Raw genomic sequence first — 27069 nt, 5'->3', positions numbered from 1 at the left:
CTGATCGCATTCAAGTTAAAAAACAAATGAATAGGTTTCCTGTTAAATTGATAGTAATTGGTTAGGTAAAAAATAATATAATGAACTAAATTATATATACAGTATATATATATATATATATATATATATATATATATATATATATATATATATATATATATATATATGTTATGTTCTGTACACTTAATGTACAATTGCTTCTATAAACCAGGGAAAATCAGCAATTACAATCCAAAATAAACTAGAGGAAAAAACCTATTTGTTAGTGCTTTAGGCCACGGCACAGTGTTTTTGTTGGAACAGAAGTAGTGCTGGTGTTTTGATAAAAGACTTTTGTTTCGATTTAGGTCATGAAATGACTAGATCTGCTTATCTGTTTGTACAGACAGAGGTGAAGTGTTTTGGAAAAATGAACTTGAAAAGTGAATAAAGGTTATGGTGGTTATAAAAAAAATATCTGTAAATACAGAAACAGGTGAAAACAAAACAGTTGTAACATTGTTTAGTTGTGCTGGTGTTATATCCTGAATGGAGACTATTAAACTAAAGAAATGGCCACCAGCCCGTGATTATCACTCGCAAATTGTCTAATTACAAAGCAAGACTGTGATTTAATGTCCCGCTTGAGGGCTTTAAACACAAAAAAATTCTTATAATTCCAGAGGCTTGTCTCTTTTAACGATCTGTTTACTCATAACTTGAAGATGATTCAAGGAGGAGACAAGTAATTACTCACTTGTAGGAATGACTGGAGATCTTAGAGCAGGGAATTTCTCTTTTTTTCACATTTTCATCGACTGTTTTCAGGTTGGTACATATGCAGTTCTTGTCAGATTATACATTCAAATATATTATGCAATGATACATCAGTAAGCACTTTATCCTGCTCAGGATTGTGGTAGATCCGGAGTCTATTCCAGGAACAATGGGCACAAGGCAGGAGTACACCCTGAATGGGACTCCAGTCCATTACAGGTCATCATACACATACACACACATTCACTTCTGGGGCAATTTAGCAGAGTCCACCTACTGACATGTTTTTGTGAGGAAACTGGAGAACCCGGAGGAAACCCATATGGAGAACATGCACAGAACTGGAGAACAAGCACAGAAACTCCTGAAATGGAGCTGTGAGGTGGCAACGCTACCCATTGCTCCACTCTACCAACCTCAGTGACCAGAATTTAAAAAAAAATAAGTAATACATGGTATAAAGCCAGATTTCTCCTTCTTCACTGGGGATAGAGTTAAGAAGCCTGTAATAGGCTAATGGCTATGTGGAGTCCTAATCAGCACAACCCTGATCCTGTAGGCTTCTGTGGCCTCAGCATAGCCTCTAATCTCCTGTGACGGTGCTGGCATAGAGAGCTACATTGTTAGAGGCCCGTCCTGTCATCACAAAGCAACAACAATCTTCATTGTTTTGGGCACTTTCCTGTGGCAGCTGCTGTAGTAATCTGGCCCGCTTCAGGATTTCCATAATCCTGCTTCTGAATTAATGAGCTTCTAATCTGAGAGGTATTTCTGACCTCTGCTCGGGGGAAAGAGTGGCATCCAGATCACTGCATCTTGTTTTTAGCTCTCAGATTGGTATATACTTGGTATACAACTCCAGTACTCAAGCTCTAATGCTGTCTTTTTTTTTTAAATGGGACCTTTATGTTTGTTATAAGATACTATAGTGTGTATAGAGCTATAGAGAGATGATGTTGGAGACTATAGAGATTTTGCCACACTGTCAGATGGACATACATGAAGATCTGATCATATTTGGATTGCTGTTTGTGGCCCTAAGCATGAAAAAGACATGTAGGAGAGTACTTGGTGGAGTTTGTTCAATGGGATGTGGCTGTTGCATGTTGATGCAGTGGCTCAGACTTGGCTGAACACACTGGTTTTGCAACAGAAGGCTGTGACCACTGACCATGTTTTATCTATTTCAGAAGTGTGAAGTAAATGTAAATGACAAACACTTTCTGTTATGAGCGCATTCAAATGAATCTCTCTGAATCACAGAGTGATTATTCTGACTTCTAGAGCAGAACTGACGAATGAAAAATGGCCATTAATTCAAAAGGTTAAAGGTGCAGTTTGTGACATTTAACAGTGTGTATAGACCTGTTGTAATCATGCCAATTTCAAAGACATGTTTGAAAAACTGATTTCCAGTAGTTTTGTACATTGTATCTGGCTGAATTCGTTTAAGGCTTCTGATTAACAATTTTTTTTTCTGTCCCTGAAATTAGCACTAATTAGCAGCTAGAAGAGAGCTTGTCTGATCTGCCTTATTACCTTAAAATCCAACCCCTAGGCCGTACATGGTTTCAAAAGAATGGGTGGAGGTCTTGTCAGTGTTTTCAATACAATTGTAATTTGCCTCGCAGGCAGCAGAGGGCTCCAAAAATTACAAAGTGCTCCTTTAAGGTGATCTTAAATGCTTTGGGGAAATCAGAGTAGCAAGAACATATACTGCTTTTGAGCTAATCATAATGGGCAGCTTGCTGGCATCAAGCAGAGTAGTCAGACAGATAATAAACAAGGTTGCTGAAGAATGCAATTACTGCACGTTTCAATTGGCTGGCTGCATTTGCATGGTCATCTCTCTTTCTCTCTCTCTTTCTCTCTCTCTCTCTCTCTCTCTCTCTGTCTCCCACATATTCATGTCTAGACGCTATGAGGCTGCGGATGGCCTTAGGTGGAAGCTGTGCAGACTTGCTGAATTGTGCTTTATTATCGGGAAGGATCAGATGAGGGTTTGTTGTCTCCAGGATGCGGAGGTGGAAGCTGCACTCCTTCCAGGACTGAATAAATAACAACCAAACAAAGGCTGCCTTCACAGCTTTCAGGCGTTCTGAGGTTCTGAGCAGTCAAAAGGGAAGAAGGAGCAGAAGAGCCTCCTGAAAAACAGTGAAAAGAGGAACTTGATCATTTGCAAAATTGAAGGGCCAGATATAGTCAAGCTTTCTAAAAGCAGAAACTTGTATAGGAAATAAAACCTTTCAGACTTAAGGGTCACCTCTTTTTTTCACTGTGTTTGATTTTGGATGATTAAGGCTAGTGATTGGCAGTGTTTTATTCTACCTGTAAAGCAGACAAGCTAATGCACTCTTTATTAAAAAAAGTGTCCTCGCATCATGAAGAGACAGGCACCTGCGTCCCCAGCACTCCTCCAGCTAACCTGTAAGATTAATCAGGCAGAAATATATATACAAGGCACTGATGGGTAAGAGTAACCATGGCACTGGGGTTGCTAAGCTACATGGGAACACGGGAAGGTGAGGAATTTCTCACACACAGGAAATATGTGCCTTGTCAGCCTTAATATGTGTCTATTTTATATCTGATGAGCTTCGAGAATGCTGTTTTGACCTGATGACATGTATGGAACCACATATGTTGTCTGTAGAGTATGAGGAAGAGTCTCCACCCAAACATCACATGAGGTGATATACACACACTCGGCATTCAGCTACTGTTTTTTTAATGCACCCTTGTCCACTTTGCCTTGCTGTTTTCATTCGGAAAAAGACATCATCTTTATAAACAGGTCCAATACTTCACAAGTTCAAAGTCAAGGGATGGTGGCAGTGTACTGTACTATGCCCAGATAAAAAAAAAAACAAAAAATGATGAATTTGTTTACAGTAGTGGACAAATCATAAATGCATTAGTTAGCCCACCAGGCAAGTGAAAACTCCAACGTGCTGGCAACTTCTACGTTTTGATTGCCTGGAAGCCTAATTGATTAGCTAAAAAGTGGTAGCTAATGTAAAGTAATAACACCTGGCCATTAAGCTTGTTCAATTGTTAGCGAGTTCCTTAATACAAGGGGACTAAATGGAACGAAGGAGTACACGATTGTTTTGCACCGTGTTACATCAGCAAGTCATTAGCTAACATTTTCAAGTCATTAGCTAACTCTGGTGTTCTGTCCTTGTATCACATGTTAAAGATATTATTCAGTTCTGTCTTGCCTAGGTGACTGTACACAGGAGAGCTATATGGCCACTTTGCTCTGAATTCTGCTCAGATTCAACACTGTTTCCACATATCTGCGTATTTGTCATTCTGAAAAGTTTGTTGTTCATCATCCATGCAAGCTGTTTAATCAGCCTTGTAAAAATCATTCAGTTGTTAACCAGATTGTGCCTCAGCCAAAGTGTGGATTGCAGCAGGAAGTGGGATTCAGAATGCTAGAAAGCATATGCTATAGATTCAGGATCCAGGTACATCACATTTCCATGAAGCACATTATGTTTAAACATGGCCTACATATCAAATGAAAATAGTGCAAAAGTATTCTGTTCTCATATCCATCATACAGTTCCTCTGTCTTTAGCCTGTCCTAATGTCTTATCAGCTTTGAGGCCACCATTCATCCTACTAACTCAATACTTTCCTGGCAGATCTGTAACTATTCCCTGAAAGGTAGATTTGGTATCAGGGCTCTAGAACAAATTGGCAGTTCTTGTGCAGATCACAAGTAAACCTTTCTTCAGCAGGACACACCGTGTCAGGGAACCTGGCCTAATCTACCTGCGGTTGCTTAAGCATCATGGGAAACAGGATGATATCCACTGAACAATAGCTTGATGTTTAATCTGTAGGTCACTGTAAATCACCTGCTCACCACTGAAACCCAGTTGATCCCAGGTTCCATGGTCAGTATGTCATTAAGAGAAAGACAGTATTGTGTTGTTTCTCCTAATTCGAGAAAGACAGCATTGTGTTGTTTCTTCTAATGTGAGAAATACAGTATTGTGTTATTTCTCCTCGTGTGAAGATGACAGTATTATGCTGTGGCTCATAATGTGAGAAGTTCTCAACCAGGCTAAATTTACATGCGCATTCACCAGACTGCAAACACCTGGTTCTACACAGGAAATAATGTCATGCGTTTCTGTTCGTCTGGCACATCAGATAGACCAAGCATCTCTTCAGATGCCTCAAACTGAAAACAACAATAGCTGCCAGGCTCTGCTGATCCTTGACTATTAAATCTCTCTTCTGCTCTGTAAACTTAGCAGGATTTTTGGATTTCAGGAGCTCTTGCAGACAGGACTCACTCAGGACACCAACTTAATTGAAGTACATGCATGGCCAACCAGTAAGAACTTTTGTTTTAAACACTATTTTTCTGTGCATTTCATATGGGATTGTCACACTAGATGAATATCTAACCTCAGAAGGTATGCACAAAAAACGTTTTAACCTTGTCTCTGTCTTGTCTTTATTATTCATTGGGGTGTATTAGTGTATGCTCGGTTAGATTTGTGTATTTCACTGTGTACGATTTAGTGCTTGTTCATGTGTGATTACAAACCACTGGCTATATTTTGGCTAGATTCAAGTGGGATTGATTTTGGTTAATATACAGTAACTTGGTGTGTGGAATCATTGGTGAAAATTAGAAGGCTTGAAAATGAATCACAACCGGACTTGCACAAACAGTTTCACAATATAGGTATCAACTTTTCTAATATTTAGTACCTATGATTAGTAGACACCAGCAATCTAAGGAATTCTCACTTATCCAATTTTAATTGTATGCAAACTATTTTGTTTCTGTACGCACGGTTTTGCTCTCTTTAACTCTTATTTCACATTGTCTCAATATGGGCTGTCTCTTCAAGGTCCTAAGTTCATGTCAAAACAAACTCAGTTTTAGAAGGGAGAAAATGAGAAAAAGCAAGCAGATATGATTTCGTCTTTACTAGATGCAAGAGAGAGAGCGAGAGCTCAGTGGTGAATTCCAGTGTTTCTCAACAGTCTGATGTTATCAACAAACTTTCTGCTTGGCCTGGCTACAGGCAATCATGGAGGCTGAATGAATGCCAGGTTGGAGAGAAAAGGACAAGAGAGAGAGCGAAAGAGAAACAGACAACAAAGAATAGGTCATGTCTCATTCTTGCCCAAGTAAACCTTGATGAGTGGCTCCAATGCCTGTTTGCATTCTTTTTCCTCTTCTTTTTCCTTTCACATCATTCCTTCTACTCCTACTCTTCTTCTTGAACCCAGGGACTAAGCTGTCGGTAAACATCATTTATCTGAATTCAGCTCAGCTGCATCTGCTGTCTGGTGCTGCTCTTCCAAAGCCTTTTCTGATTAATAACTCTCACTCAAATACCTCATCAAATACCCTCCTGATTAAATGCTTAACATCTCCAGGAAGTGGATTCATCAGCTAAGCATTTTCAGCATTTGAGTTAACAAATATGAAGTGGAAGAATCAGCAGACTAATTAAGGAAGGGAAATTTTTAGCAGTGGTGTTATAATATTAGCATGTTATGACACTCTGACAGAACGTATTAAATTACTGGGACTATATTTGAATTAATTATTCAGATTTTGGATTATTTCAGTAGTTCATAGGGATGAATATTAGTGTATTGGTATGGGCTTATGGAGGCATACATTACGTGCACTATATGACTGCTTAAGGGCCAAATTTGTTCTGTAATGCACTGATTCTACCTTTTTGATTGGCAATATGATACAGACACCAGAGCTCAGAATATACTAAATATAAATCCGATACTGACATCCTCATAGAAACCAAGCCTAGTCTGCGGGCTTCTTTGTGGTGCACAACACCACACAGGTTCTTGACATAAAATACAAAAATACACCAAGTCTGATCTGATGTCAGTCCACGGCAGTATCAGCCCTGATACCATTACTTAGTCCTGGATTGGTACATTAATAAAAAAATATTGCTATGTTCTGAAATCTGACCCCGAAGGGAAAATAAAATGTATCAGAAGATGACATTTGGCTGAAAAGATACATGGTGTTGAATGGTAAAGTCTAGTATTTGATAGATGTTGTGGACAGTGTTATCCAATCAGCCAATCATGTGGTGGCAGCACAATGCATAAAATCATGCAGATACAAGTCAAGAGCTTCAGTTAATGTGCACATCAAACATCAGAAGGGGGAAAAATGTGATGTCAGTGATTTTGACTGTGGCATCATTATTGATGCCTTACAGGCTGGTTTGAATATTTACACAGAGTGGTGTGAAAACACTCAGTCAGCATCAGTTGATTCCTTGTTGATGAGAGAGGCCAGAGGAGAATGGCCAGACTGGTTCAGGGAGGCTATGGTAACTCCAATAATCTCTCTTTTCAAACATGGTGAGCAAAAAAGCATATCAAGTTAGCTACGTTGATCACAGTCTCACCAAAAATAGACAGCTGAAGACAGGAAGAAGAACAGGCAACATTTCATGCCTCTTATGAATAATTATTGATTGACATTGACATCGATTTTTTACATTGATATTATTGATATTGATAAGCAGCCTAGTCCCCATCATTGTAACATGCAATTGATTGGATGTTAAAATCTATTTTTTTGTACAACTTATTGTATTTTTTCTCCACTTTCTCCATTTGTTAAATCTTTTGGAAATGTTGGCTAGAAAAATATCAAAGCCTAATTGTCATAATATGGTTCCACTTGTGTTGGTGTTTGCAAGCAAAGCCTAACATATATAATGATACATATTACATATTGTTATAATGTATTAAAGTATATGGTATTCTTGTTATAGTACTGTCCACCCTTAGTGAATAGTGGGTTTTGGATGGTAAACGTGTGTATGGTTGGTGGTGCCTGTTCCTGCACCTCAGTGTCTAGAACATTTGTCTTTCACAAGATTTTCATCTTCTCTGATAGAAGCTGCCACAATTCTCTAATCTCATAGATGGAACCCTGGAGCGACATAGCATTAACTTTTCCCCATCTGCTGTCATGTGTTAAGGAATAGGAGCAACACAGAGTGTGTATGTGCTTGAGCTCCTCTACAGAATAGAATCACAGGTGGCAGGTGTGTGTGTGTGTGTGTGTGTGTGTTCTCGCATTTGAGAGAGCACACACAAGGATAGCTATTTTTAACCTCAAGGTAGAAAAATATAAGATATATACTGTATATAACATTGTGCTGAACGGAACACAGGGTGCAGAAAGCTGCTGATTTATGAGCTGCTGTTATTTTCTTCTGTCCTGTCAGTAAGAGATTCAGATCCTGTTCTCTTGCACCTTTTTCTAGTTCTCTTTCCTTAAGCTAAACCAAATTAAACCTATTGCTCAAAATGTCAGCTTGTACAGTGTCCAGAAGTACTGCATAGCAACTTTTATCCTAATTAGCTGTCAAGGCTGTCATACATATACTTATACGTCAGGGTTTTAGGAACCCAGATGTAAAAAAAAAAATCACATAAAAAACACTAGAAACATCAGAGCTGGGACTAGGGACACTTATCAGATATCTGCAGAAGTGTGCACTTTCAGCTTTCTGACTCTGGACTGGGCATGGGCGCAGTGGACCAGGTGCAGGCGCCTGCCACAATGCCCACCTTTCTTCTTCTCAGGACTATCAGAGTGTGTGACTGCACTCAGGGTCCAGCTGAGGGAGAAAAGACGGCGGAAGAGAGGAAATGAACGATAAAGCAGAGAGAGTTCAGCCAAGGCACTCTGATAGAGACAAGTCTCTGCAGTGAATGCGGTTGTTGACTGACAGTGGTCTACATGGTTATAATTGCAAGCTTCCTTATATCTTACTCAGCGCAGTTCTTATTGGAAGATAGTGTATCAGCTCGTTTGTAACAGCTGAATACAGCATGGCATCTGTATGTTGATTATGAGTTGTAGTTAAAAGAGCGATTTCTGGTGTAACATTTTCTTAAAGTAAATGTGAACATATATTAAATTCAGAGATATGGCGAATTCTGGAGACAGTGGGTTATGTATTATAATGTCTGTTTGGCTTAGCTTAAGGAAAGTTCACATCAGAATGAATATTAGCTCAAGTTAGGGGTGACAAATAGCTACGCACTCTTTATGATGATATATATATACTCACTCGCCACTTCCGTAGGAGCTCCTGTACACCTATTCATTCATAAAAATTTTCCAATCAGTCAATCATGTGGCAGCAGTGAGGTGCATAAAGTCATGCATATACAGATGAAACGCTTCAGTTTAAGGAAACGCTTCAGAATAAGGAAAATGTGATCTCAGTGACTTTTTCAGAAATTGTTGATGTCCTAGGATTTTCACACAAAGCAGTTTACAGAATTTACACAGAATGGTATGAAAAAGCAGAAGAAAAAACATCCAGTGAGCAGCAGTTCTGTGGGTGAAAATGCTTTGCTGTTGAGAGAGGCCAGAGGATAATAGCCAGACTGGATTGAGGAAGTCTATGGTAACTTAAATAACTCTTTAAAATTGAGGTGAATAGAAAAACATCTCAGAATGAAGAACAAGCCGAACCTTGAGGCAGCAGAAGAGCACATCAGGTTCCTAGATTTAGCAGGCCTACAATATCAATAACCTGTGATAAGCTGCTTCCCGATCAGAGTTTGTAATGGATATAAAAAGCACATGTATATCAATATCTCAGAAAGGTATATTGATCAATATCATGATAGACTATCATCATATTACCAGTTCTAGACTGAAGAATATTTTTGTATTGTTGTATAAGTTGAAATATTTAAATATTCAGCAACTTATAGGTGTAATTTTTTTAAATGTACAATACATAATTATGAATCTTCTGTATTATCCACATGATCTGTATTTTTTCAACAATACACTTTAACTATGTTTTTAAAAAATAGGACAGCAAAATAAATGAGAGGAAAACAGTATAAACATAAATCATTAGTTAATAAATAGTCTACTGGACTAGATGAAAACAAAGATGTTTTTTGATCTCATATAGACACATGCATGCCAGATTGACAAAGCTGGCATGAGAGAATGGTCTATTATTAAAAACGGTCCTCTTTGAACAGATTGATTGAAACTGGAGCACAGAAATTAGGTCTTTTTGGGACAGAAACATGACATGTGACTGGCTCTGATATTTTGAGATGCAGTGAGAAGGCGAGGGGGACCTGGTCTGGTTCAGAGTGTGCTACTTCCTAATCACTCCTCAGGGGTTTGGGCAGAGGGAGTGAAACAATAATACATAAATAAGCAGAATGATGTCACTCCAGGTCTGCCAGTGTCTCCAGTTTGCCACATTTCAGCTCAATACTCCATATAGAGTATGTCCAAATAAACCTGCAGTGTAATCAGTCTGAAGGCAAAACTAAATGTATTATTTATCATTAAAGCCATTCTGCTCTACGATATCTATAATTTTTGAAAGCTGACTCACAGTTGTACTTTTTAAAATCTATTCCTCTCATCTCTAATTTTCCCACATGGAGATAAATTAGATCAAATGCAGCTCTGTGGGGGCAAATCTAACTCTGTAGGAGGTCACTTAATGCTTGTGATATTTTGCAGAGATAAGAGTCTTTTCTAGCAGCGATGAACTTGCTTCCCTACACAGCACTGTGCTGTATATAAAAGAGGAAATGAGTCAAATAGATATAAATTTAAATCAGTTTAAAATAATTTAACTTATAAATGAGCTTCGTCTAACTGCAAAAATGTGATTGCAAAGATTTTTGTTACACTGTACCACTACACTATGATAGTTTGTATTGATTACTACATCATACATGATGCAGCCATCACACACTTTCCATATAATAATTACTCTCTGCATATTCAATTCGATTTAATTGTTATTTGTATAGCACTTTTAACAACAGGAATTGTCACAAAGCAGCTTTATAGAAATCTGAATATATATATACACATACAGTATATATATATATATGTACTGTGAGACAACAGTGGCAAGGAAAAACTCCTGGCAAAATATGGGCTACATATCAGATACATGCCATATCTGTCAGTACAGATTATCTGAAAAACATATGCATAAGATCTAGAGGTCAAGCCATACTTGCATCATGCTCTTTCTCCCTCATCCCTCTCCTAACCCTTCTCAGAAGCCTTATGCATTTTATCCATGGCTAACTCGAATCTCCAACCTCCACAGAGCCGGAGCGCTGTGACACACACATGTAAGCAGGGTAGCACAGAGCAAAGGTGGGCACCACAATTGACTCGGCACTTGTCCTACACATTTAAAAGGGCTATAACCAGATTTCACGCACTGCTAGTCGTCGGTCGCAGCATGATCCTTTTCATCTGGCACTCTAAAGGTCACCTTGGCCCACCTTCCATGGCACTGAGACGGAGAGCATGCTGGGAAGATAAAAGATGCGTGTCCTCATTGATTGGTTTGGTTCATTCATATGGAAGGGTTTGAAGCAAGGCAGTGAATTATCAGACTCAATTTCAGTTTCAGTTTTGCTTGATTTTTTTATGCTTTCTGTTTATATAACAGTCTTGCATACATTTACATGTACATTTTTATTGTGTACATCATGTTGTGCATGGTGCTGGACAGAAAATGGGTATGCATTATGAGAAAGTGATGCTTCCATGGCATTATATTTGAAAGCTGAACAGAGGCTTTATTTTATGAAATGAAGGCAACATTTTTTGACATTGAATCAACACAGAGCTTTTAAATTGTGCAGCTCTATTTTAAATTTCATCATGACACATGCCAATGTGCATGCCATTATGCAACCTGCTTCTTTCAGAGCAAATGATGAGAAATTAGTCAGTGATACCTCCATAATCTGTCAGTAAACAAACCTCGGTAGCAACTTTCATTTAGGTCGTTTTGTGCCTGTCACAGCATGACATTTCATTTTCCCCCATTGATATGAGGACAGCGGGATCCATTACAGTACTGACACTTTGACGGAATGCAGCCACCTTACCCATGATTCCATGTAAAGGATGGGAAGAAAAAATAATGAGCCTATAACCCCCTGCTCCATCTGGCAGTTAAATGAGACCATCGCCATAGCAACAGCGTGGAATGTACAAGCACTGGGTTTTTTCCTATAAGCTTTGCTATTTTCCCAGGTATATAGCTTTCCCTTCTTACTCACACCCCCACCTCTCTCTTTCTAGTCACACTCATTTAAATGCATATATGATCTTTCCTGCAGGTTTCTTTCTTTCATTACACCATGTTGGGTAATGCTTTTCTGCAGCACAGCTCAGGGCACTGTGTAAATTTTGTTATAATTTGTAAAACCGATGTAGGTAAAGATAAAAAAAAAAAAAAAAAAAGGTAATCAGAATGTGTAAACCTTTAAATTCAAATCTTTTTGTCCTTATATAAAATGTGTAATGCAGAATTACACTGTTTTATCAAAGCTTGTAAAGATGCATTAATAATGTGACATCACTCTTATAAATAGCTTTTGTAGACAATTATCTCAATCTCCTCTGTTTGAGATAACAAAACCAAACACAAGGACTACGCAGGTTTCAAAACTCCTATCTTGTGATAATCACTGATCTCTGATGATTCTGGAAGATTATTATTTTTTTCATGTTCTGGGCAGATTGCCAGCCTATTTGTTGCAATGATTAGTGTGGTCATAGTTCATTTTATATCACAGCTTTATTACATTCTCAAATCTGATTGGTCAGAAGGTGTTTATTAATTTTCTATAACAGCACAGCTCTGACAGTAGTTCTGGCTATATTTCAAATGATTGATGATGGTTTATATGAATGTACTCCTTCTTATATGTATATTACCGTTTCTGTAGTAACAGTGCATTCACAGGGACTTGGATGGTGGATGCGCCACATAATCCAAGTCTAATAATAAACAGAAAAACTTATACTTATTGATATGGTTTTTAGTAAGGATATGTTTTTTTTTAAACAGTTATGGAGGGAGTTTAGGGTGACAGAGCTTTGTAATGGTCAGCAATTCTTCCGATATGAGTTTGCACTATTCAGTTTCTCAGTAAAATATCAAGTTGCATTTTTTTTGTCTTATTAATTTTAAATGAGAGAAAAAAAGGCTGGTGAGGGAATGAATGTTTATAGCTGCTATAACATAAAATATAAGTAATAACAGGATCTAACTCATGTTGTAGATCTTACATAACATTAAATGTAACTTTAAATGGTTATAAAGCCTGATGTGGTGTTCATGAATAAATTAAAAATTTTAATTGTTGGTAAGTTACTGTGGTATATGGGGAATTAAACACTTCTGGCCGTGCTTTTATAGGAAAATAATCCACAGCATGGTTCTTCATTATTTATAATTCACAGAGTTTTGCCACTCAACTACTAACTAAATACAACTGACTGAATTATTTTAAAAAGAAACAGCTCAGTTACTCACGGCTACTAAAAGTGAAACAAAGCTGACAGGTCTTTACACATGGTTCCTCATAATTAATAGAGGATTTAATAATAATTTAATACAATACATTCATTCACATTACATTTACACTATTTGGCACATATTTTTATCCTGTAAATAATTACACTTCTGTAATTTTTAACTTACAGAAGTGCCTTTTATGCTCTGTCAAAAAGACAGGGAAGGGAAGTTCATTCCACCACTTGGCTGACAGTACAGAGAAAAAACTTCATGCATGACTTCCTTGTAGCTTGAGGGATAATGCGACAAGTCATGCTAGTGGCTCGAAGGGAATATGGTGCAGAGCGGGGATTGATATTTGCTTGATATTTGCTCCTTCAGGTAGATGGGGCCTGGTCTATCTTGTTTTTTTTTTTACTTTGGATGCAATCGTCAGTGGTTTGAATCTTACACTAATTACATTAATTTGAAATCTTTATGTAAAACTTATCTTAATGTGATTACAAAAAAAATAATCACTGACAGTTTTTAAAGGGAATTCGAAATGCTGATTTGATTAAACACCTAAAAACATTTGTTGACAACATTTTCATTCTAACCATGCACGCATTTACTACGTCACCTCCTGCTCTGATGGTCGTGAAAATACCCAGAATAGTGTATATATGGCTGTGAAACTATGAGCTTGCACCATGGTAATGGAAATGGGAATCAAAGTCATCATGGCTGATGTGTAACTTGTAACTCTAATGCACGAAACTCTCAGCTGTCTGTGTTTATTATAGTTCTGTGTGAATGCGTATCATATTTTGCTCTCCTGTTATTCCATTACTTGTGGGTATTGCTTATTAGCTACAAACTTCAAACACTTCATAATATTGAATCAATTATTAAATAATGCTCACTTATTAATATCTAACCTGCCCCTGTCTCTGTCCATCTCCCAGGTGGTAAAGTGCTACTATAAGAGTTGCGTCTGCTGCCGTGCCACCCCTGTTCAGGAAACTAAGAAACGACAGACTAAGAAAAGAAGGCAAAGAGGAAGCAAGAGTAAAGTGGAGAGGGGAAGAGCCAGAGAAAAGATGTGACAGCTGGTCTCTTCCAACAGAACCCTGGCTACGATGGACAGCTGAATGCACGGGCTAAATCTCCACACTATCAGGTACAGGCCTACTCCATTATCTCGTGTCACTGAAGATATGGCTGGGTTTCCTTTCGAAGGTCTTTACATTTCCAAAAAATAAGATCTAACGAAAATGTGAATGAATCTATTTCCATCAGCTCCTAAAGATGATGCAACATGATTAAGGAAAAAATAAAATACTCAAAGTGCATGTCCATTATCTGCATGTGTTTGTAAAGAAAAGAACATCATGAAAACAGTAGCATAAAGAAGAGATGTACAGCTGCACTGTATCCAGCTCAGAGTTGTCAGGTCCACTGTTTTCACTGAATCAAACTACTTTTACCTGCAGCTGTGGACTCATTTGTACATTATATGGCCTAAAGTTTGTGGACACCTGACCATCACACCCATATGTGGTTTGTCCTCAAACTGTTGTCCACAATTGTCTAGAATGTCTTTGTATGCTGAAGCATTACAATTTCCCTTCACGGGAACTAAGAGGCCCAAACCTGTTCCAGCATGACTATGCCCCTGTGCACAAAGCGAGCTCCATGAAGACATGGTTTGTCAAGGTTGGAGTGGAAGAACTCGAGTGTCCTGCACAGAGCCCTGACCTCAACCCCACTAAACACCTTTGGGATGAACCTTTGGAACCGATGGACCCCAGGCCTCTTCGCCCAACATCAGTGCCTGACCTCACTGATGCTCTTATGGCTGAATCGGCAAATCCCCACAGCCACAGTCCAGAGTCTAGTGGAAAGCCTTCCTAGAAGAGTGGAGGTTATAATAACATCAAAGGGGGAATAATTCTGGAATGGGATGTTCAACAAGCACATATGTGTGTGATGGTCAGGTGGCGATGACAATGGCAATGACAATTATTTTTAAAAATGATGTAAACCACCTATTAAGGGAAAGTGCATATTTTTGCTAGTCCATCTCAGGGCAACATGCACACACATTCACACCTAGGGGCAGTTTACCTTAGCCAATCCACCTACCTGCATGTTTTTGGGAGGTGGGAGGAAACCGAGGAACCCAGAGGAAACCCATGTGAAGGGAAAAGGATAAGGATAGACGTAGGCATTAATTAGATACAGTAAGCAGTATCTAGGAACGAGTAGGCGTGTGTGTGTGTATATGTGTGTGTGTGTGTGTGTGTGTGTGATTCATGCAGCAAGTTTGTGGTCAGCTACCATAGTTCTTCATGCACACATACATTCAAAAAGGGAAACTAAGTACTGATGTGAAACAAACTTTGCAACTCTGTGGCCTGTAAAAGAACTTGAGTCAGCTCACCATTTCACACTTTTATTTTAGCTCTGATCTCATGATAAACTGACACCAAGATTTTTTTTCTGTTACTGTCTGTATGCAAAGAAGTAAAAATGTAACTGAGCAAAGCACAGATATAGCATATTGCCATTGTGAAAATGTAACCTTTTATCTGCTGGGAAAACATTGTTGTGCACAGACTGAGTTAATGTGGACTAAAAGAGCAAGTTATCTAATGTTGTGAAGGTAGATTTAATTGAACTGGGAGAAAATTATATTCGGCGGGCCCACAAACCTATCGGCTTTTTCTCTTGCATGCCACATAATTTGCACTTAAATGGTAATATTTTCACACCACTGCCTAGTGCATTACTGTCTGCACATGCTCTCCACGTGTTTGCATGGGTTTCTTCCAGGTTCTCTGGTTTCCACCGACTGTCCTGAAAACAGGCAGCTAGATTGATTGGCTATCCTAAATCGCCCCTAGATGTGAATGTGTGTGTGAAAGTGTGTGTTCATGGGTCCCTGCGAAGGACCGGTGTTCCATCTGGGTGAATTCTCCCACATTGCTCGCAGTGTTGCCAGGTTAGGCTCCAAAGTGAGTGAATGAATGCATAGTGTATACATGACAATGAAACTGATCTGACATAAGAAGTCGGCCTCGGTATATGGTATGATATATTCTACTCTCTGTAGCCTAGCCTATGGTGTTTCTATAGATGGTGTTTGGATTGAATTTGTTGACATGCTACAGCTATATCTTTCTCTAACCATCTTTCTGTATGTCTATATACATATAAAATATTTCCATATTTTATTATTACTTCTGTGAAAAAAATGTGAGCCAGTTTAATAGCAGCTGCCTGGCTGGCTAGCTAGTTACTGTATCAGGAATGGCAGGAGGACATAGGGCCATAGGACGTAGCAGGGCATTTCAAAATTGCATATAACTAATATGTATATATTTTAGCATTTTTAAAGGTGTATAGATGTTCCTTGTCCAAATGTATAACCGCATATTAAAGCAGGGGTTCTTAACTCCAAACTTGGGGACTCGACGTCCTGAACAGTTAAAAGTTTTCTTTACAGTGACACACCCAATTCAAAACTGATCAGCATTATTTAGGCCTTAATGACGTGGACCAGGTTTGTTGAGTGTAGGGAAAACTTTACGCCATGCAGGGGGTCCCCAGGACTGGAGTTATTATCCAAAGGTTCAAAATGATGTTCATTCGACAGGAGGTTTTAGCTATAGGGGAGAATCTGCTCCTGTATTCAGAAATTTTTGAAGTTTCTGGTCACAGCTCTCCATCTGCATCAGTTAAAAACACACTTGTTTAACAGAGTGTGAATTTGAGAAATGTTCTCTTTTTTGTTTATTCATTTGTCTGTCGGTCACTGTTGGATACATGTCACAGTTTAACACCTGCCAGTGTTTAACAGCAGCCTTGGTTTTAGTAGAGAGTAGAGTGTGACTCTTTCGCTCTTTTTCACCCTTAGAGATACGGAGGTGGTTGTGTTCAGGGTTTCTCAGGGCTTTAAATAACGCCATTGTTCTCAGTTATCACCACTCCTCCACTTACAATGCACAACTGCAGTGAGGATGCAGCCTGGTGCAGATGTTCTTTAACTGTGTGTTGCTGTTCTCACTGTTGCTTTTAGGATTCTTTTTCTCTTCTTCAAAAAAGGTGTGTGCTAAGGATAACGTAGTGCTCATATTTTAACTATTTGTATCTATACATATACACGATTTTTGAGCGTTCTTGTGGGTCTGTCTATACTATTACGTGAATGAGGTATTTGGATGGAGGAAAAAAGATGTCTTTTTTTCATTCTGATTGATCTGAAGCTTCAGTGCTACAGAAAAGAAATTCATCTTCGGTGTCTTAGGTGGAAAAAGAGATTTGTTTGTGTATGTGAACTTAATGACTGGAAAAGTGTGTGTGTGTATGTGTGTGTGTGTCATTTCCCTGTCAGAGTGGAACAGGAAGGCTGGCTACTCAGGAAAGGAAACTGCCTTTATCAAACACCAGATGCAGGACAGCATGTGCTTACAGAGCAGAAACACACACACACACATACACACACACACACACACACACTTTTCCAGTCATCAAGTTCACACATCAGATAACTTACCTCTGCTATATAAAAATACATGTTTGTGTAATCTGATTCAGTAACATGGCTTGTATGTGATCATACACATATTAAAAAAGCCCCAAACCATCGAAAACATGATCTCTGGATATATTGATAATTATAATTATGTGAGAAATACTTTAAGTAAACAAAACTTCCTTAATCCTTGAAGTGGATTCATTTGCTATAACAGCATGCCTGAAGTGTTTATTCCTCATATACCACAGCCATTTGCCAACAATTACAATTTTTAATTTATTAAAGAACGATACATTGCACTTTGTAACTCATTATAGTTAAAGTTAATGTTATGGACCATCTGTGAGTCAAGTTATCCCTTACGTTATTGCTGCTATCGCTTATATTATAATCATGTGTCTTATATTATCATGTGACTGAGAAACCAGAAAGCACAAAGTCCTGTCCTGAAGACTCTCCTGCATCGGGAATTTTACTGACTTACACGAAGCTGACACCTGAGACTTTTTCTATAAATAAACTTAAATAAACTTCACCATGTCAACGATTATGTGCTTTCCTCTGTTAAACAACACCACATGTTTGTAAAGCGTTTAATTATTAGCCTCAGATTATGGAGAGCATCCATCATACAAGTTCCTGTGAATGATCTGTTACACTGATTTGTCAAAACAACAATGCATTAGTAAAAACCTATTTACAACCGGAACTACTGTCAGAGCCATGCTGTTATAGAAAATTCATCAACACCCTCTGATATAAGAATTCAACCGTGCTGTAGTATAAAGAAAATAATTCAAGACTTTCTGACCAATCAGAATTGAGAATTCTTCAGTGATGTGCTGTAGGTGCACATGTTCACTTGTTAAACCCTCTGCATATTATTTTAAATCCATTTTAAAGGATATTATTCAGTAACTACAGTGAAAAGAACAGCTGAGCCCTGGAAGCTGAAGGAGCTATGTAGTTGTCCTATATTTGAATTTTTGAACTGATTTTAATGAAACTCTTCGGAGGCTTGGAAGGTTCAACACTTCTATCCTGTATTTGTTGTGCAGTCCTGTTCAGTCAACACTGACCAGTTTACGTTGTAGTGTGTGAATGGCTTTATTCAGGCCGCTCGGCTGATGGGTGCAGTTGCATATTTCAGTGGTATTTCTATTGTTTGGAGCGAGCATGTCTCTCCTCCCCCAGAGAGCTGAGATTCATTTATGGAATTCCACAGTTCTGGAACACTCCGGTGTTTATTTGAGAAAATGATCCAGAATGACTGGCACATTCTGGTTGTGGGCGCGTGAGCCAACGTGTTTATGGCCCGGTGCTTGTTTGTGTGGTCTAGCCTCATGCTATACCACTCATGAGTTACTTCCACAATGATCACAAACAACAAGGCAGTTACAACAATCCCACAATGCAACTGTGACAAAAAACAGCAATGACAATGCACAGCAGTGATAACAGATGTGGGCAGAGACAGCACAGTTGACACAATATTTTTGATATGCACACATAATAAATGATATCACTCCCAGCAATACAGCAGTGTTGCACTTAAAAAAATGTTCAATACTAAATGTAGACAAAAATAAATTTACATTTTTAAATTTAAAAATAACATTTTATTTATAAAAAAAAATAGAACATATTTAACAGTGAAAGGAGAAAAATCTGTCAAAAAAATTAACATTTAAAATTTTAAAGATTAAGTAAAAAACACATTTTTTAAAATAAAAAGATATCCATGATATCTTATATAAGTGTACTGTAACATAATTTATCATGATATCAATATTATATCATCATATCACCCAGCTCTAACTTCAGTCTTCTCTGTTGTCTCATGAAGATGTTTATGGGGAAAAATGAAAACATTTAAAAGCAGAATGATAATCTGCATTACACTTTAAACATTAAATATATATATATATATATATATATATATATATATATATATATATATATATATATATATATATATATATATATATATTTGTATATTTTAGCCCATATTAATAATATTGTTTGATATGATTTTGCCTTATTTTCTTTTTATATTTGGCTTGCACTAACACACTAACACATGAAAGCAAACCTTGATTATTATTATTATTATTATTTTTTTGTGAAAGATTAAGGCTATAGTTGATGATCTTCTAATGAGTATCCAGTATAGTATTGGATTAAAAAATAACTTTTTGTGCCCAAAAAATGAGTTTTGAATTCATTTGCCCTAAAATGCGAGCACTCATTCCAGTTCAGTGGTACGTCTGGATGATCCTGTTACTTGGAATTTTAACATTTTTTTTTACCTTTATCCCCACTTTATCCCCTGTCCCACTTTTCTCCTCCCCTCCCTTTCATCTCGTCTGTCCCCTCACTGTTCCCATCATGTGGATAATATTTCCTACTTTGATCATGCAGTAAGAGGAGCGAGTCTGTCCCATAATGCTCACTTTTAGGAATCTGATCTCATTTCCAGCAAAAGTGAAAGCTTATTCCTCAGATGCCATTTAAGCTCAAGTAAAAAGGGAATGTGAGAGGTTATCCTGGCTAACAGCCCGCACAGTCTCAGTGTTTGAGAACTACTTTCTATCAGTGTTTACAATCTTAAGTGTTACACAGTTAAGTGTTGCTGGCTATGCTGAGTGGAAAAATCTGCATTACTGCCATAGGCTTGGAAATCAAAGTAATCAGGTAACAACTCTTAACATGATGGAAGTTATGTGACAATTTCTTCTGACTATGAAGAGCTGCTTTATGGATTCGACTAAAATCCAATCTCATAAGAGGTTTGTCTTTTACTCTTGTAGCCAGTAACATCAGGATCAGATGGCACTGCTTTGAAAAATAGAAAATCAAAATTGAAAATTACGTTAGCAAGTGGCTGTGACGAGACTAGACTTGAGAGTATGGGTGGATCCAACATGTATACAAAAGTTGGCTCACAAAGCCAATACTCAGAAATACCTTTAAAGTCAAAAATACAAATGGTCAGATGTGACAGCCAATAATGTAGCTAACAATACTAACAGGATGTTTTGTTGATGTTGCGGCTTTCTGAATGTTGCGGTTTTCTGAATGTTGCAATTTTCTGAAAGTTTTCAGTTTTCTGAACGTTACGGCAAATGCTTTCGGTTCTAAAAGTGTCACATTTTCTAGGTTTTTCTAAAAAACATTTTCATATATGTTCCTACAACATGACTGCAATAGTTAAGTTGTATGATGTATGAACATTAACAAACGTAGTGTTTTTTTAATCACTAACTGGGAACGTTGTGTCAGAAAGCGAATCATTATTACGGCATATGTGTTTAACATTCTTAGACCCTGGTGAATGTTTTTCTGCTCAGATAATTTCCTCTGTTAGCTGCGAATCCTAACTAAAAGAGAGAATCTGAAAACCAATATAAAACAACAAAAGCTCAAAAATCAGGAAGACACAACACAAAGCCACTTGGCCTTGAAAGCGTAGGCTTATTAGTACTGAGCTTTAAATACAGTTTTATGTAAACATATTCCATAACGTGGCTTTTTATATGATCGTGCACATATTCAAAAGCCAGTAGGGGTATACTGTACAGCCATTGGGTTTAAATATGACTGGTGATTAGAGACAGAATCAGGGCCGGTGTATGTTGTGTGCACTCAGTATTTGAGCGACAGTGACCTCTGCTGGCTGGAGGCCATGTCCTTGAAAAAGTACACACTAAATTGATTGAAAGGTTGTGTGTAAATCAAATTTAATGTGAAGACACAGTCAAAACGTCAAAGTAACGCCACTAACATTGTACTGAATGTTGCAAACTTAGTATAGTACATTATGGTTGCAGGAAGCAGTCAGTCAAATTAATGCGTGTGCAAAATAGCAGTTTCCCTCCTTTTTCCCCATAAGGCTGGCTATGTGTATTTGTAATTGTTATAAATAAAGCACTTGACAGTTTTGTTCCTCTGCACAAACTGTACCAAACACAAAACTGATTTGAATAGCATTTTCTTTTACCTCTTTTAGCAGTACCTTTTTTTTGTGCAAACATAAGCTGACAGGAAAATCATTACACTCTTTTATTCCTCTGTAGTCACATGGTTTACTCAATTGCAGTTATTACTTCTGTCAACTCATGTCGTTCTTAGAGTATTTTGAGACAGAAACAGATTCAAAGGGATTTTCGTTCTGCAAAATGGTTAGCATGAAGCTGTCCTTCTAAGCTGATTTATGTAAAAATATGATGTATTTGCAGAATGCAAACAGTTCTTCTTCTTCTTTCGGCTGCTCCTGTTAGGGTTCACCACAGCAGATCGTTGGTCTCGTCGCATATTTGATTTGGCACATTTTTTATGCTGGATGCTCTTCCTGTCACAGCCCTCCCCAGTTTTATCCGGGCTTGGGACCGGCACTGGAAGTGTACTGTCTTGTGCAACCCAGTGGTTGGTTCCTTGCCCGGGAATTGAACCCGGGCCGCGGCAGTGAGAGCGCCATGGCCTAACCACCAGTCCTTCAGGGACCGATAGAATGTAAACAATTGCAGATGTTCAAAAATAGCAACAGTAACACATCAGTTCAAAATGATGAATTAGTCTATTTTTAATGCATCACCCTTTACTGCAATAGCAGGATTAATAATGATGATGGTACATAATGGATTTGCATCTACCTGAATTGTAAGGACTGAAGCAGGAGTTCAGCTGTTCAGTCTGTCTGCAGGGTGTTTGCTGTGCTGATGCATTTGTTTTTTTGCATAAACGTGTGCAAATCTGCAGATTAGGCTAGATTTCTTTGAGATATAACATCTGGGCGCACCACACACTCTCTCCCAGACACAGATATCAGAATTTCAGACTTCCTGCACACATGAACACGCAAGCCCATATGCACAGCAATTACAGGGAGTTAGAATCTCCAGCTGCGATCACCATGAGATGTGTTTATTTCCTTCATGGTGTAACTCTGAAGATGGACCTTTTTCCTCTACACATCACACGCAAGCACACGCCTGAGGTTGGGGTTTGCTTGGTGTCAGCAAGTGCAAGCCACATATTTCAGTAAATATTTACTGACTAATAACATGCTTGGTTGGTCCATCAGCACAAACAGCTCTCTCGCTGGCTAGCTGACGTTTAACACAACCTGGGTGTCATAATCGCTGTAGTGATTATTTTTCTCTCTGTAATTTTCTCATTTCAGAGTGGCGAATAGAGACGGTTTCTGTTTTGAGAGTGGCATCATTTTAATGGTGGCCCAGCAACCTGTTATGTTTGGATTTGTAATGGTGCGTTAGTCACAGAAATGGTGACTCATCTGATTCCTGCAGCATGAGTGACCTGCTGATATACCACAACAAAGTTCTACAGAAAACACAAATTAAAATTTAACCCACATTAAACTTACAAATTGATTTATGATTCCAATTAACACATTAAATATTAATCCGTGTCAAATAGGATAAATTATGTGCATATTGGACGGGATTTACAAAGAATAATTGTGTAAATTAGGTCATGGTGAATTCTCAAATGAGAAGGAGTTTAATATTCTATAACAGCATGGCTCAGACAGTAGTTCTGGCTATAACATAAATGATATCTTTATATTAGTATACTTATACATTCTAATACATTATTGCTTCTAGAGTAACAACTTACACGGGACTTGTATGGTGGACGTGCCACATAATCTAAGCCTAATAAGAACCAGATTAAGGAAAGTGGTGTTATTTAACCAGAAAACCTTTTTTTTAACATTGTTATAGAGTTAGTGTTTATAGAAGGTGTCTCAAGAGTCAGCCTTTGTAGCGGTCAGTACATTTCTGACAGAGAAGTTCACACTTTTTGGTTTCTTGGTAAAATGACAAGCTTTTTTTGTCTTAATCACTTGTAGACCTTCTTAGTAAATCAGCTTGTACTGTATTTGTTTTTGTGGGTGTTATCACATTTGCTTCTGTGTATAATGAGTTCCTCAGAAATGTTCACTCTGATTGTGTCACAAATTTACTATGGCACTTCATTTTGGCTCTTTTTACTGCTCATTTTCTTTTTCAAATGGCACAAATACATACATGATATTTTCATTTTAATTTGGTAGTTTAGGAGTAGAAGTACAGCCTATATTACTAATAGCCCATTATGTTTAATATTTAAAATACATTGGCTTAGTAAGGATTGCATGTTTTTTTTTTTTTTTAAGCGCGATAATTGTAAAACGATTTGAAATCGAAAGCTATGTCCAAAGCTGTGGTTATTTGCTGTCTGAAGTGTTTATATGTAAATTGCTTCTGTAATGACAGACAGCAGCAGCATTTGACAGCTTTTTGGTAAATTTTCGTCAGTCATATGTGTGTGTGTGTGTTTTAACTGTTTTACATGTTTAAATCAATCATGATTGCTGTGGAATCAACAGTTCACAAACCTAGGTTATATGCACTAATAGAAGAATGAAATCCATAATGATAGCTAGTAAGAGAACTCAGATTGGATCAGATTATGAAATACACAGCACCCATCAAAAGCAACCACAGTTTTGTTTTCCACACTGTTTTAAAGTCTAGATAGTTAGATAGTTCACTTGCATCAGCCTTGGACAAAGTTGCGCACTGAGAGATCTCTTTAGCCTAAAACAAGTTTGTGTTTTAGCTAGCTAACTAATTAGCACTAACGAGCTCACACTATAGAATTTGTATCCCTTTTGTATTTGTATCCCAGACTTTTCATCCCTTTCAGTAAATTCAGACTTGTCTCCAGAATGGCATTGCTGATCACTTAACATAAAACAAAAAACATAAAACAAAAAACATAAAAATTTTGGAAATATATTTTATTACATGCGTCTTTTTGAACATGCTGACTATTAACCTCAGTGAAAAGCTACAAAGTCTATAATTAACAACAGCCTGAATAAATTTATTAATCTCCTCAGAAGTATTTCGCTCTCTGAGAGAAAAACTCCCTGAAATGCACATGCAATGAGGCAAAAGCACAAAACAGTATTGACACCTCCTTTGAGCTTAGTGCAGGCACTAAAATCTTTTTTTTCTTATATCACAACAGTTCTTAAAGCCATGATTTACTATGTTGCAAAATGTTAGTAGATGTGGCCTATAAGGCCTGTGCTTGTAGCTGTTAGACACTTGTTAGACTAATATCACAGCTTTTTGATACTTCTTATCATAGCAGGTGTCAAAGCCATGAAGTGTTTTCACACTGTATAAGTATTTTCTCTTCTTCCTCTGTACTGTACTTGTGACTCAAAATGGCATGTGTGCTGTACGTTGGTGTCGCTAGTTCCTGCCTCTTTGCACAAGCTCCGTGAAAAGATGAGAAATGGCGTCACTGCAGGCCCCAAGGTCACTTATAACACTCGAGCCTGAGCACTCACAGGAGAGAGATCCTGATTGATTACCGGAGTGCTCTGTGGAAGGAGATGATATGCTAACTTTAGAAAGCCAAAGACAGCAGCAGAAGAAATTAGTGCGTGCTGAAAATGAATACTAATACCCATAATAGTAACAGAAAGCAGAACTGGTACCTAACCTTGATTCCTTAAAAAAAGCCACAATACCAAAACCTGACTGCAGCATTCCGCAACAGCAGAGTAATTTAAATTAGAAACAAATGCTTGTGTGTGCGTGTATGTTTGTGCGTGCGTGCGTGCGTGCATGCGTGTGAGTGTGTATGCCACATGGTACAGAAAACAGGCTGTCTGACACTGTAAGGGGTCAGTAATGAATGAAATGAACATATGGGTCTAATTTGATATGAAAATCTGCTGCATAATATTTCAGATTTGCAATAATGAGTGGATGAATTAGTTACATTATATATACACCAAATGAGCCCAGTGAGCTCTCAGAAGCATTAAGTGATATTTACTATGACACTATGATGCTGTGTGACTCTCTAGACACCTTACGATTTGATTTGATCCTGATTTTTTAAGATGAATATAAAACCCTAACTTTAATTTATTTTCTCAAAGTGTTTAGTTTTCATTAGATATGTTTGGTACTGTTAACATTTTTAAATAAAATGTTCCTAAGCCTTTGTAAAAGTCCATGGAAATTTTGGGAAACATTTCAATAAAATCACCACGCATCTCAGAATGAATCATTTTCCTGAACACTAATGCAATCTCAGACAAGTTTGACAGGATATGATTATCTAATAAAATAAGACTTTAAAAAGGAGAGTACACTCATTTATTTTAACCAGAATAAAAGAAATAATTTTTTATCGATTGAAGCTGCTCATTATATTTGCCTTTTTTTAAATTATAGTGAGTATAGAAAGTAGTCCTGTGATGATATGATATGGATATTGTAATAAGCATCACCACATATGGATGAATCACATTTTCTTTTACATCATGTGGATGGACGGGTGCGTGTGCGTCGCTTACCTGGGGAAGAGATGGCACCAGATGCACTATGGGAAGAAGGCAAGCTAGTGGAAGCAGTGTGATGCTCTGGGCAATGTTCTGCTGGGAAACCTTGGGTCCTGGCATTCATGTGGATGTTACCTTGACACGTACCACCTACCTAAACATTGTTGCCAAGTACACCCCTTCATGGTAATGGTATTTCCTAATGGCAGTGGCCTCTTTCAGCAGGATAATGCTCCCTGCCACACTGCAAAAAATTGTGCAGGAATGGTTTGGCAAAGCTGTTTTGGCAGCACAAGGGGGACCTACACGATATTAGGTAGACAGTTTTAATGTTATGGCTCATCAGTGTAGTTATAAGAGTGTGGACACTCTGAAGGCTCATGAGAATTTAAAGGGTTAAACATGTGGTTTAAGGACTGGGCAATAATTTATGTCAGGAAAGAATTTTTGAAGAATATTGTAGTATTGTCTCTACAATAATATCTTCTGTAATTTAATAAGGCTGACCAACTCAGGAGTTCTCACAGTAGCAAATAGCTGAGTATATGATAAAATATATATTTTGTAATGACTTTTTTGTGTAAAATATACTAAAAAATCCACTGGATGTCACTGTGGAGGAATTCAACCAAAAAAGATGAGACATTGGGTTTTGGCCAAAAGTTTTTTCTGACTATAATATACTTTGACACCTCACCTTTAAGAAACCATAAATATATTTCACCAAAATGAGGTGGAAATGATTTTATTTTTCTAATCTTGCCTTGGTGCTTGGCTGCGAAGATCATGGAGCCAGTTTACCAAACAGCACTAAATGCTCACTACGTGTGATTTCCTCACAGAGTGAATGTCAGGCTTTGATCAAGTTATTGGAAAGCTACATGCCATCGTGAATCAGTTCAGTTTGTAATCAGATTCCGGCTGTCCAAATGTCTGTGATGCTCCTGCGCCACAGTCAGAATGAAATCTTTAAATGCAGTTTTCTCTTTTTACTTTTGAAGGTAATCAGAGTTTAAAATGGTAGAATTTCACTTGTTGTCTTAGTGATT

General features: G+C 37.8%; 1 protein-coding gene across 3 annotated transcripts in view; it reads left to right on the top strand.

The window, feature by feature from the left end:
• Positions 1-27069, top strand: part of ptprea (protein tyrosine phosphatase receptor type Ea) — an 81308-nt gene that overhangs the window by 21298 nt on the left and 32941 nt on the right. For 2 of the 3 annotated variants that reach the window (XM_053238709.1, XM_053238710.1), the window contains exon 2: positions 14072-14286. The gene's annotated coding sequence lies outside the window, so the exon portion shown is untranslated. Of the gene's footprint in view, positions 1-13487; positions 13506-14071; positions 14287-27069 lie in introns of those variants that run through there. The other variant, XM_053238711.1, reaches the window with a different exon arrangement.

This window comes from Pangasianodon hypophthalmus, chromosome 12, assembly GCF_027358585.1.
Source record: "Pangasianodon hypophthalmus isolate fPanHyp1 chromosome 12, fPanHyp1.pri, whole genome shotgun sequence".
Lineage (NCBI taxonomy): Eukaryota > Metazoa > Chordata > Actinopteri > Siluriformes > Pangasiidae > Pangasianodon > Pangasianodon hypophthalmus.
The sequence above is the reverse complement of the archived record's forward strand: the minus strand, read 5'-3'. Positions and strand labels throughout refer to the sequence as shown.